This window comes from Miniopterus natalensis, chromosome X (genome assembly GCF_054644295.1).
Source record: "Miniopterus natalensis isolate mMinNat1 chromosome X, mMinNat1.hap1, whole genome shotgun sequence".
NCBI classification, from domain to species: domain Eukaryota; kingdom Metazoa; phylum Chordata; class Mammalia; order Chiroptera; family Miniopteridae; genus Miniopterus; species Miniopterus natalensis.
In genome coordinates, this window is record NC_142103.1 from 85,649,997 (window position 1) to 85,662,280 (window position 12,284).

Genomic DNA, 12,284 nt, shown 5'->3' on the forward strand with positions numbered 1-12,284 from the left:
GAAATCTTGAAAACTACGCTTGTGACCTATAAAATGTTCAGGCAGCCTTAAAAATGGAATCATTTTAAACCAGCAGGAAATTTCATTAATGAAATCACTTACATGCTCTGTGTTTAATTGCAAGCCCTTTGGGGAAAAAATGCTACTGTGCCCTGAGATGCACTCAGAGATTTTCATGATAAAGGCTTTAGGATTTGAAATCTTTATCAATTTAAACTCAGAAAAAAATGAGAGAAGTTAACCACTCATAAATTAGTGCCTTCGTCATGAACAGGCATTCTGGACTTTTTATTATTTTATTACACCTTTGTGCCTGTATAAAAGGTGTCTGGCTCCAGGGTATCTGGGTCAATGGTAATGACCTGCCTCTGCTTAGGCCCAGTGCATGTTCTATCAGGTAGACTTCTAGGTCTGTGATTTCAATGACAATGTGATTACGCTGCTTATATGTATGTGTAATCTTAGGATATTCCGACTTTTCCCAAATACGAGGACAGCAGTCACATCAGGAGTAAGCACTAGAATTTGGACCAAAAGACCAAACCAAAGAAAAAGCATTAAATGGATGAAAGGAATCTAACCAGAGGAATGAACCCAAATACCTATGTGCCTGCAGAGGTAACATGAATGAAACTGGTTGGATGCAATACACGTTGGAGAGTAGTGGGGTCCATGTCTAGCTGGGATGGAAGGATTTATTTGGTTCAGAGCCCAGCTGCTAGGCTGATGTGAAAATGTGGCTTCAATGTTTCCAGGTCTTCCCATTTTCTATAAAAAGTCCGAAACAGATTTCTAAATTGAAAATGTTATCAGCCACTTAAAAAATATTCAAACATTCATTTATAATAATGCTTGTTGGTTTCTTTTTTACCTTTGGGTTCTCATTCCTCCAAGTTTTTAGATATAATTTACATAAAATAAACTACACAGACTGATTAAATATACAATCTAATAAATTTTGAAAATGTATATGCTCACATAACCTTTACTGCAAACAAATTATAGAAAGTTTCCATTCCCCCGAAGATTTCGCTTATTCTGCGTTCCAGTCAATTCCCCATCCTCAGAGGTGACAACAATTTTGATTTCTATCAGTGTAACTTAGATCGGCCTTGTCAAGAACTTAATATAAATGGAATGACACAGATAATTTGGGCTGGGTTCTTTTTGCTCAATATAGCATTTTTTAGATTCATTCATGTTGTTTCATGTATCAGTAGTTTGTTACTTCACATTGGTTAGTAGTATTATATTCAATTCATTTTAAAGCAAGTGTGGCCCAGATCTTGAAATAGACTTTGCCTTCAGGAAAATGATTGGTTATTTCTGGATTGGAGAGAAAAATCATAGGTGACAGCAAAGAATCTTAAATGCAGAAAGGATGGGAGAAAGATCATGTTGCTAAGAGAGTGTTAAAATAAAACAATGTAAAACAGTGGAAATAAGAAGCGGAAGGCAGAAGAGAGCAAAGGCATCCTCAGGTAGGCCTTTCAAGGTTTTTAAGAATGTGGGCCTGAGAGGGACATAGATGTGACTAAAGAAGTGAAGAAAATAGCTGATGAATGAAGGCACAATTTAGAGGGTGAGAATTTTTAAAAGTAGCCTGTGGTTTTTGATACCTAAACTCATTTAAATGCAAATGTTTTAAATGTTTTTAAAATAAAAGGATAGCAGCGCACTTTTTGTTATTCGATTTTCCTTATGATTAGATTAGGGGTAGATGCTTTGGGCAGGAAGACCACAGAGGGAAGGTGTCCTTTTCAGCATGTCATATTCAGGGGACACACTGTCAGCATGACTTGTCACTTGTGTTAACCTTGCTCACCGGGCTGAGCTAGTGTTTGTCAGGTTTTCCCATCTTTTCTTTTTATCATCTCGTAGGAGCCTAACTCCTTTACTATTTAATAATGATTAATTTTCATTTTCCTAACTTGTGAAGGTTAAGTTCACATTGTAGAATTGGCTCTATATTGATGATTCTTCAAGCACAGGTCATATATTTCCTACTTCTCACGCTGAAGAGAAATAATCTTCATTCTGTTTTTCATCAGTGTCTTAAGCTCGGCAATGACATTGAATCACAGTTCCCTAACAGTACAGAAAGTTTCCTCAAGGCCATTTCTAGCTATGATCATTCAATAGTTAGAAAGCAGTTATCACAGAAATGACTTCTCCTTGAATGTCAATGTTCTAAAATTGTTATACTTCAGTCCAATCCTCTTGGATTTTATTAATTATTGTTGGCTATGTGCTGATATTCCTGGAGATAGTCTGGTAAACCCCTTCAGAATTGGATTGCACCATATGAACCAAATATATTCACTTATTTTCTTTTGCTTGCATTGCAGACAAGAACCATGAACTATGATGAGTGTCCTATTTTAGCCTAAAACTCAGTCCAACAGCAAAATATTTTACTATGAATCAAGGCCTGACTGTAGATAATATAATGTCATGCTTCCATACCAGGAAGGCTAGTGTAGGGTTGAGTATAGAAACATCAGTGATTGGATGATTCAGTAAAATCATCATCTCTCCCAAATAATAACGTATTTTCAAGTGAATGCCAATGGCAACCCGGGGTATTCACATTCTTCTTCACGAAAACAAAATAGAGTAACTTCTCAAAACATGGAATAAAATTTATTCTGATTAGACCAACTTAGGTCATACAACCTATATGGAGCAAAAAAAGAGGAACCAAGAGAAATTCTATTCTCTTATTCCATTGGCCAATATGAACTGTCTCTGGAACTGGAACTACAGGAGATATATAAACAAAATTGTTCTGTTAAGAAAGAGAAGGTGTGGCTTCAGGCTGTTTTCCATTGTGTTTTATTTTCTACTCTAATATCTCCTGAAATTTTATTTACATCACATGAGCATTTAATAGCAGTTCGTGCCATTTAACACATGAAAAGGCAAGTACTGAAAATGCACTGGCATCTAAGCACAAAGTGGTTCATCAAATGCAGACACTGAATTTTTATATTGAAGAAATTATCCATAGCTTTCAGAAATAAAAATCTTTCTAGCCCTGGCTGGTTTGGCTTAGTGGTGAGGGCATCAGCCCACAGACTGAAGGGTCCCGGGTTCGATTCCAGCCAAGAGCATGTGCCTCGGTTGCAGGCTCGATCCCTAGGCCCCAGCAACCAATCGATGTGTCTCTCTCACATCAATGTCTCTCTTTCTCTCCCTTCCACTCTCTCTGAAAAGCAATGGAAAAAATATCCTAGGGTGAAGATTTAAAAAAAAAAATTAAAAAAAATCATCTTTCCAAATTGTTTATTTCAATTGGATTTGTCCCTGGCTGCAGAAATAAATAAAAACTCCTTTTAAATTTGTGCAATATGCCTTCAAACACCACAGATGTACGGAGTCACTGATAAATAATTCACTTAGCCTGGAAACAGATTTCTGAAATCTGTAGACATCTAAGTTTCCTCATACCTTTCCTTGTTGATATTAACTAGAATAAATGAATGATGGCATTCTAATCAGGACATAAAAGAGTATCCCCTTTAAATTTTCAGCAACCTGTCTTGCCGAATTACAGATATCATGCTAGTTATATTAATTCTATCAAAAGCCCTCTGGTCAGCTGCATCTAAATGCTGCAAATAGTTATGAATAGTTGATCTTTTCTCCAGAAACAGCCATATTTGCAAATTATCATATCTCCCTTAGGAGATGTCAAATGCAGGGGAATGTGATATTTCTACTTCAAGTAGTATAAAAGCAAGTTTGAATTCATTTTACCCAAACCACTAATGTGGTTCAAGGATTTTTCTCTGATTTTTATCCAACACTGCAGATTACAAGGTATCCTAGGGAGCATTTATTGAATAATCTGCCTAGTCTATTCTCCAACATCCCCAAATAAAAGAAATTAAAGAGTATTTCTCCCCCCAAAAAACAATAACTTAGATTCATAGGAATAATAGTACTTACATGGTTTATATACATTTTAGTTAAAAACTAATGTTGACTATGGAATCAATCAATGTGCTTCGGTGACTTTGAATAACTTTTAAGAATGTAGCTACAGAACAGAAAATTGTTTTCAATGAAGTTTCACAAATATATATTATAAAATATTCGTAGGTCAAACTAGATCACAAAAGAAACACAATTACTTGCATGCTGAGCAAATTTCCCCTAGATTTATGCAGCCTGAATATTTTTTCTCAAAGAATTAAGTTGTAAACTTTTTTATTCCTAAAGTTAAATTTACATCCAGTGAAATAAACAATACTTGAAGTGTACAATTCAATGAAATTTGATTGTATACACACACTCACATGTAATATATACACATGTAATCTATAACCACTCAAGATAAAACCAAAAGACCCTGGTGCTTCCTTATTCCAGTCATATCTCACCCCCAGATACGCAATCAGTGTTCTGATTTCTATAGCCAAGGGTTAGATTCGTAAGTTCTAGCACTTCATCTAACTGAAATCATGAAATATATAATGCTTTGAGTCTCTCATCTTTTAGTGAAAATTATGTCTATGGAATTCATACATGTTAGTGTGTGTGTCAACAGTTCATTATTGTTATTGCTAAATATTATTTCAGTAGATGACTATACCACAGCTTACTATGTTGTTGATAGACTTCTGGGTTATTTCCAGTTTTTGGTTATTGTGAATAAAACTACTATAAACATTCTCATACAAATCTTTGTGAGGACAATTTTTTTTTAAATCTTTATTGTTGAAAGCACTACAAGTGTCCCATTTTTTCCCCCCAATTGACCCCTCCACCTCGCTCCCACCCCCTCCCAGGCCTTCACCTCGTTATTGACTGTGTCCATGGGTTATGCATATAACTTCTTTGGTTAATCTCTCTTCCCTCTGAATTATGACAGACATGTGTCACTGTCTCTGGATCTATTTAGTTCATCAGATTCTTTTGTTCATTAGCTTCTTCTTAAAGAAGACCCTTCAACATTTCCTGTAGTGCTGGTCTGGTGGTGATGAACTTCTTTAGCTTTTCCTTGTGTGTGAAGCTCTTTATCTGACCTTCAGATCTAAATGATAGCTTTGCTGGGTAGAGTAATTCTTTGTTGTAGGTTCTTGCTTTTCATCACTTTGAATATTTCTTGCCACTCCCTTCAGGCCTGCAAGGTTTCTGATGAGAAATCAGCTGACAGTCGTGTGGTTGCTCCCTTGTAGGTAACTAATTGCTTTTCTCTTGCTGCTTTTAAGATTCTCTTTGTCTTTAACCTTTATCATTTTAATTATGATGTGTCTTGCTGTGGGCCTCTTTGGGTTCCTCTTGTTTGGGACCCTCTGTGCTTCCTGGACTTATAAGTCTATTTCTTTCCCCAGGTAGGGGAAGTTTTCTGTAATTACTTTTTAAATAGGTTTTCAATTTCTTGGACTTTTTCTTCCCCTTCTGGCACCCCAATAATACAAATGTTGGGCCTCTTGAAGTTGTCCCAGAGACTGCTTACACTATCTTCATATTTCTGGATTCTTTTTTCTTTTTGCTCTTCTGGTTGGGTGTTTTTGTTTCTCATGATCCAACTTGCTGATTTGATTCTCAGTGTCCTCTACTCTACTGTTGATTCCCTGTAACTTATTCATTTCAGTTTGTGTAGCCTTCATTTCTGATAGGTATTTTATTCAGTCATCCATGGTCTCAGTTGTTTTCGTAATAGTCTTACTAATATCCTTGAGCATCCTTATGACCAAAATTCTGAACTATCTGTTAGCTTGCTTGGTTCTGTTTCATTTAGTTCCTTTTCTGGAGATTTCTTCTGTTCTTCCCTTCCCGACATGTTTCTTTGCCTCCACGTTTTGGCTGCTTCCAGGTGTTTGTTTCTATGCATTAGGTAGAGCTGCTGTGTTTCCTGGAATTTATAGAGTGGCTTTGTGTAGTAGGTGTCCTGTAGGGTCCTGTAGGGTCCAGGGGCTCAGCCTCCCCAGTCCCCTGAGCTGGGCCTTCTAGGTGCTCCCCTGTGTGGCCTGTGTGCACTGTCCTGTTGTAGTTGAGCCTTGGTTGCTGTTGGGGTCACTGGGAGGAACTGACCCCCAGGCCAATCGGCTGTGAGGACCAGCTGCAGCTACAGCCAGAGAGCTGCTGTGCTGGAGACACCCCTGTGGAGCAGGATTTGCTTCAGTGGGGCTTTGGTGTTCACCAAGTGCGCCCCTTGAGTGTCACTCGTGGCTGTGGTAGGGTTGTCATCCAGCGTGGTCGAGTCTGAGCACCAGGTGCACTGTCTCTGGGGCCTCCCGGGAGGTGCAAAGTCAGCCTGTGCCAGTGCCCTGCCCAGGGCCCCCCAGCATGAGCTACACAGCAAACCGTAGTGGCTGCTCCTTGTGCTGGGCTTGGAGGTGCCCAGGAGAGGCCAAGCTATGAGCCAGTGCAGCTGCCGCTAGTGCCAGGCCTGGGGCCACTTATCAAGCCGTGTGGGGCCCGCTGCTGCTTGTTTGGGAGATTTTAGGAAAGTCCCAAGCATGGGGCCCGAGAGGCCACTTGCACAGAAAAGCCCCTGGAAATGGCCTGGATGAGCTGCAGGTGGGGGGGCGGGGCCTCCGGGAGTCATGGGGCGGGGCCAAAGGTGCGGGTCAGGTGCTGGCGACTCAAACATGGCGCCTGCCTGCCGGCTGTGCGGGAGGACTCGCCACAGGAGCCATGGCCTCCCCAGCCCTTCTGCCCGGGAGGAAGCCGCCCTCCGCCTCTCGCCCGGATCTCAGGCAGGTTAGTTCCCCCCGAGTGTCCCGGGTCCCTTCAGGCCGCTGCCCGGCGCTGGGCTCAGAGGGAGCGTCCGAGTGAGTCCGCGCGCGGCCCTTTAGAGGAGCTGCTGGGGCTCCCGCAGCCTCCGCGACCCTCAGGGACAGTCCCCACTGGTTTCACAGCCCGGGGTTGTGGAGACGTCTCTTCCTGGCCCTGGAGCCCTGGGCTGGGGCCTGCTGTGGGGCTGGGACCCTTCCCTCCTCCGGGAAACCTCCTCCGCCGAGATGTCCTCCCGGGTTTCCCCGTGGCACCGGGTGTGGGCCCGCCGCCGCGTCTCCGGGATCCAGCCCCGCCCCGCCCGCGTCCCCGCCCCTCCCCCGGTCTCGGTGCTGCCTCAGCTCCCTGGTTGCGGGGCTTCTGTGCAGCGGGATCTCAGGTGTGGGTCAGGTGCTGGCGATGGTGGTTCTGTATTTTGATGTGGCTGCGGGAGGCGGCGGGGACCATGCTTACCTGCGCAGGGACAAAAATTTTAATTACGTTTAAGTAAATACCAAGGAGTGGAGCACTAGATCTAAGGGTGAGGTATATTTAGCTATTTAAGAAATTGCCAACCAGTTTCCAAGTGATTGTAGCACTGTGGTTTTAATTTATATTTCCCTGATGCGCAGTGACATTGAGAATCTTTACATGTACTTACTGACTATGCACATATCTACTTTTATGTAGTATTTGTTCAAGTAGTTTGTCCATTTTTTCTTAGTCACTTTTCATAGATCTTTATATATTCTAGGCACAGGTCCTTTGTCAGATATGTGTGTTGCTAATATTTTCAACCTCTGTATGACCTGTATTTTTTATTTCATAAAGATGATAACTGAGAAACAAATTTTTTTATCTCAAAGTCCAATTTATCATTTTTTTACGTTCAATGTTTATTTTTTGTGTGGCTGCTCTAAGAAATCTTTGCTCGCTCCACGTTCACAAAGATATTCTGCACTGTTTTAAAAACTTTTATAGTTTTAACTTTTACATTTATATCTCAAACTAATTTTTGTGTACCATGTAAGGAAGGAGTCAAGGTTATTTTTTCCATATATTTATTAAGTTTCTCTAGCCCAGATATTGAGATATTTTCTTCCTCCTTTGCACTGCATTGAGATCTTTCTGGCAAATCAATTGATTATGTGTGAGTCTTTTTCTGGATGATGTGTTCTGTTCGTTTGAGGTAGTTGTCTATGTATTTATATTACCAAAGCTCAATTCCTATAGCATTATAGAAAGCCTTGAAATTAGATAGTCTACATCTTTACAATGGAAACTTTGGTCATTGGTTTTAACTCTTACTTCTAAAATAAACATGTCAAGGTATAAATTTCCCTCTATATATTGCTTTAGTAGCATCCCACAAATTTTGGCATGGTATGTTTTCACCAGAATTCAGTTCAATATTTTTCTCATTTCCTTTGTGATGCATTCTTTGACCCATGGGTTATTTGGAAGAGTGTTAATTTCCAAAGTTTGGGGCATCTTCTAAATATCTTACTATTATTGATTTCAAATTTAATTGGTATGTTTGAAGAACACATTCGGTGAGTATTTAGTCTTTTCAAATTTATTAGTACATTTTATTGCCTAGAATATGGCCTATCTTGAGGGAGATTCCATATGCACATGAAAAGTGTGTTCAGTAATTGTTTAGGTGATCTATAAATGTGACTAGGCTACGTTGGTTGATAATGTTCACATATTCTACAACCTTATGATATTTTGTCTACTTGGTTTATCAATTATTGAGATGGAGTAATGAAATCACCAACTATGACTGTGGCTTTTTGTGTTCCTTATTTTAGTTTTGTCCATTTATATTGCACCTATTTTGTAGCTCTGTTATTTGATGTGTTTACTTTAAGGATTGTGGTATCTTCCTAATGAATTGACTGGTTTTTTATAAGGTTTAAGTCTACCTTCTACGCTATTTGTCCCATACATTGCTTCTTTTGTCATCATTTACTGCTTTTTCTGTGTTACTTGCATATTTTGTCTTTCATTTGATACCTACTTATCTTTTATTACTTTTTGTTGGGATTATAATATGTGCCCTTACTTTATCGCAGTCTACTTAGAATTAATAATACACCATTTCATGTACACTTCAAAACATTTAAGAGTATACTTCTATTTTCCCTCCTATACTTTGTGCTACTTTATCATACATTTAACTTCTGCATATGTTAAAAATCTCACATAAAATAATGTTTTTTATACTTTAAAAATTAGTTTTCTCTTAAGGAAATATAGAAACTAAAAGAAAAAAATGACAGCCTTTATATTTACCCATGTATTTACCATTTCTATTTCTACTTTTTGTTGTAGATTTGTGTGTTTCTGCGGGAGAGAGAGAGAAGGAGAAGGAGAGAGAAAGGAATTGGGGGTTTGGGAAGGTAGAAACCTGTTGAAACGTGTTTTCTAAATGTGTTGAAATGTGTTTTCTATCTTGGTGGTAAAGTGGTAAAGGCACACTACCTGGCCCTTAGGTTTAAACATATATATAGGAGAGCCCAACCAAACTCTCTCAATTAAGAAAACACCGTGAGCTCGGTACAAAACCTTGAAAAAACCTCTACAGGTCAATATTTGAGCCTATATTGATAAGGACAGTTGCTCTGAGGTTCTGTAGCCAGAGGTTATGTATCTGCCAGCTGGATACAGCCTGCAGTTTGACATATGAGCTCTTCCATCTCATAGCAGCAAACAATTGACGGAAATTGCTTGACCTAGGCCCAGATGTGGCCAAGCGCAAACAGGCCGGCAGCATAGTGTACATGGTGCCATATACCAAGGAATTTGCAATTTTGAGTGAGACTGGTGAAGCAGCCTAAGCTGAAGTTGGCAAGTGCTTTGTCAAACAAACCTGGGCTTGAGACCAGAAAAATCCAAGGCAAGGTCTGAGGCAGAAACACCAGTCGATTTTAAATGAGGGGTGCCTTACTCAGCAGGACCATAGGGAGGCTGGAGGCCTGATGTGTCAGCAGCGAAAGGAAGGACAGTAATGTAGTTGAATAGGACTGATACAATATTGTCAGCGTAAATGCCAGTATATTGTAGCTTATAAAGTGATTGTGTCCACAGGGAGAACCTCCAGTCCCCAGAGCTATGTTGCAGTTTTAATGGAAGCAGGCATTCTACTCTGAGGCTGCTGTTTCTCGAGAAAAGGCAAATTCTATAAAAAATTCAACTTGCTTCTCAGAAGAGTGACCCATGGAAAGCGATGCAAGGCCACACATTTTCAGTGCGGATTGTACTGTATCTGGGGGCTTAACGAAAAGCACTTAGTTTCTCAAATTACTGCACAAAGTAATTTGTGAAATGAAAATCCTTGCAAACACCAAGTGCACTCAGAGAGCACTTGAAGTACTTGGCAATCATTCTGAAGCTCTTTATTAAAACACTACAGCTCAATAAAGCCAGCACTCTCTGAAGGGGTGGGGGGGAACATTTTGAATGACTCGTGGAGGGTACAGGGATTGCTTCAGTTGATACTTTAAAAGTTTTCCTCTCTTCTCCACTATATTAATGACTATACTTGACAAATACTTTATTGCCCATAGATCTATATAAATGATTTGGTTTGAGCAAAACATTTCTGCTAAAGTTGTCTCATAAAATGTGTGAAGTTCTCATACATGTGAGCAAAGATTTTTGCTCTCTCTCCAAGCTCGATGCCCTTCATATGTAAAATGAGGATACCGAATGAAAAATTATAAATATATTTCCAGTGACGTAGTCTTACAAATGAGCAAGTGATTATACACTAAAAATGTTCACTGTCACTTAATGTAAAATACTAATATCTAAAGATAATCTAAATGTCCAAAATGAAAAAAATTCATAATGGTATAGTTGTTCAATGCAGTATAATGCAACTACATACAATCCCATTCACAAAGGGCTTTAATAACATGTGAAATAGCCTGTGATACAGTATGATTTTTAAAAATTGAGAAATATTATGTTAACAGCATCATCTTACTTTTTGTATAAATTTCATGTAGAGGCTGGGGTAACAGTTACAAAACGCCAAACTATACAACATCTAATGGAGGAGAATTTGGTAATATCTAACAAAATCATGTATGCATTTACCCTACAACTTAGCAGTCCCACTTCTCAGAATTTACTCTGAAGATATGACTCCAACAGTGTGAAAATTCACATGATCAAGGTTATATATTGGAGTAGTATGTGTAGTTGCAAGATATTGGCAACTACCTAGATGCCTCAGCTTAGAGAGAGGTTGAATAAACTATGTTACTCATGCACAAGTGAGTATAATGCAACTGTAAAACAAAATGAGGAAGATCTCTGTGAACTGATATAGAGTGATTCCAGGGGGTGATATTAAATAAAGAAGGCAAAGCGCAAAAGTGTATAAAAATCTATCATTTGTGTATATGAAAGATGGAGAAATAAAACATACACATGTCTGCTTGCCTTTTCAAAAAGAAACACAAAATACAACGAGTAGGTTACACATAATGGAAAAATAAGGTTAAAAAGATACAGGCAGGAATGACCCTTCTTTGAGTGCATCTTTCTGAATATTTTTGAGTTTTCAGTGTATGTTAATGTTTTACATATTCAAGATTAAAATGAAATCAATAAAAATGAGAAGGGAAAATACCTAAAAGGGAAAGCAAATGGAAATAAATTAACTTAATTTTATTTCAAATAAATATCATATCCACAATGAAAAGGAAGGAAGGAAGGAAGGAAGGAAGGAAGGAAGGAAGGAAGGAAGGAAGGAAGGAAGGAAGGAAGGAAGGAAGGAAGGGAGGAGTAATCCAATTAATTTAGGAATGAGGCATTTGACTATATATTCTCAGTCTTGGGCAGGGTTGTGAGGAAGGGAGGAGATTGGCAAATAGATTTTAATTTCTTTTTAAAAAATGTGTTTATTGTAGTGGTATAGGGGAAGCAACTCAAAGAATTTCACATGTATTATAGAATTGAGCATATGAGTGAAACTGATGTTGTTAGGAGCTAGTGTTCTCACTGTTTCAAGGGACATGAAAATATGGAACGTGGAGAAGGCAACAGAGAACCCTGGGGAAATGGGTTATAATTAGAGGTGTCACTGTGAGTCCATGATTTCTAAATTATGCATATGTGTGTGTGTATTTGTTTATGTTTGGACATATATTTAGATATGTTAGTAAATACAGTCATATTTTCCTAACTCCACCCAGTAAGAGGGCCAAAGAGCAAAGTCACTCCAGGAACAGTGAGCACATATAACACCAAAATCTAGGTCTCCAATACCATTTCTCATGAAAGAGTCAGAACTCCTTGGAGAAACTCCTGGTAGATTTCAGGAATAAGGCAATTTAGATACAAGATGAGCCTGAAGCATCTTGTTATGTCTGAAAGTAAGAAAGAGTAAAGAAAAAAATTGATGGATCAGTTCATAAGGGCGTAGCAACTGGGTTGACAGGGCTCCTACTGGCCTAATTTAGGACAATTCAAACATCAAAATAATTAAGAACCATAACAAACCATTGATAAAATAGAAATTCCTGAGTCCACAATTATAATAA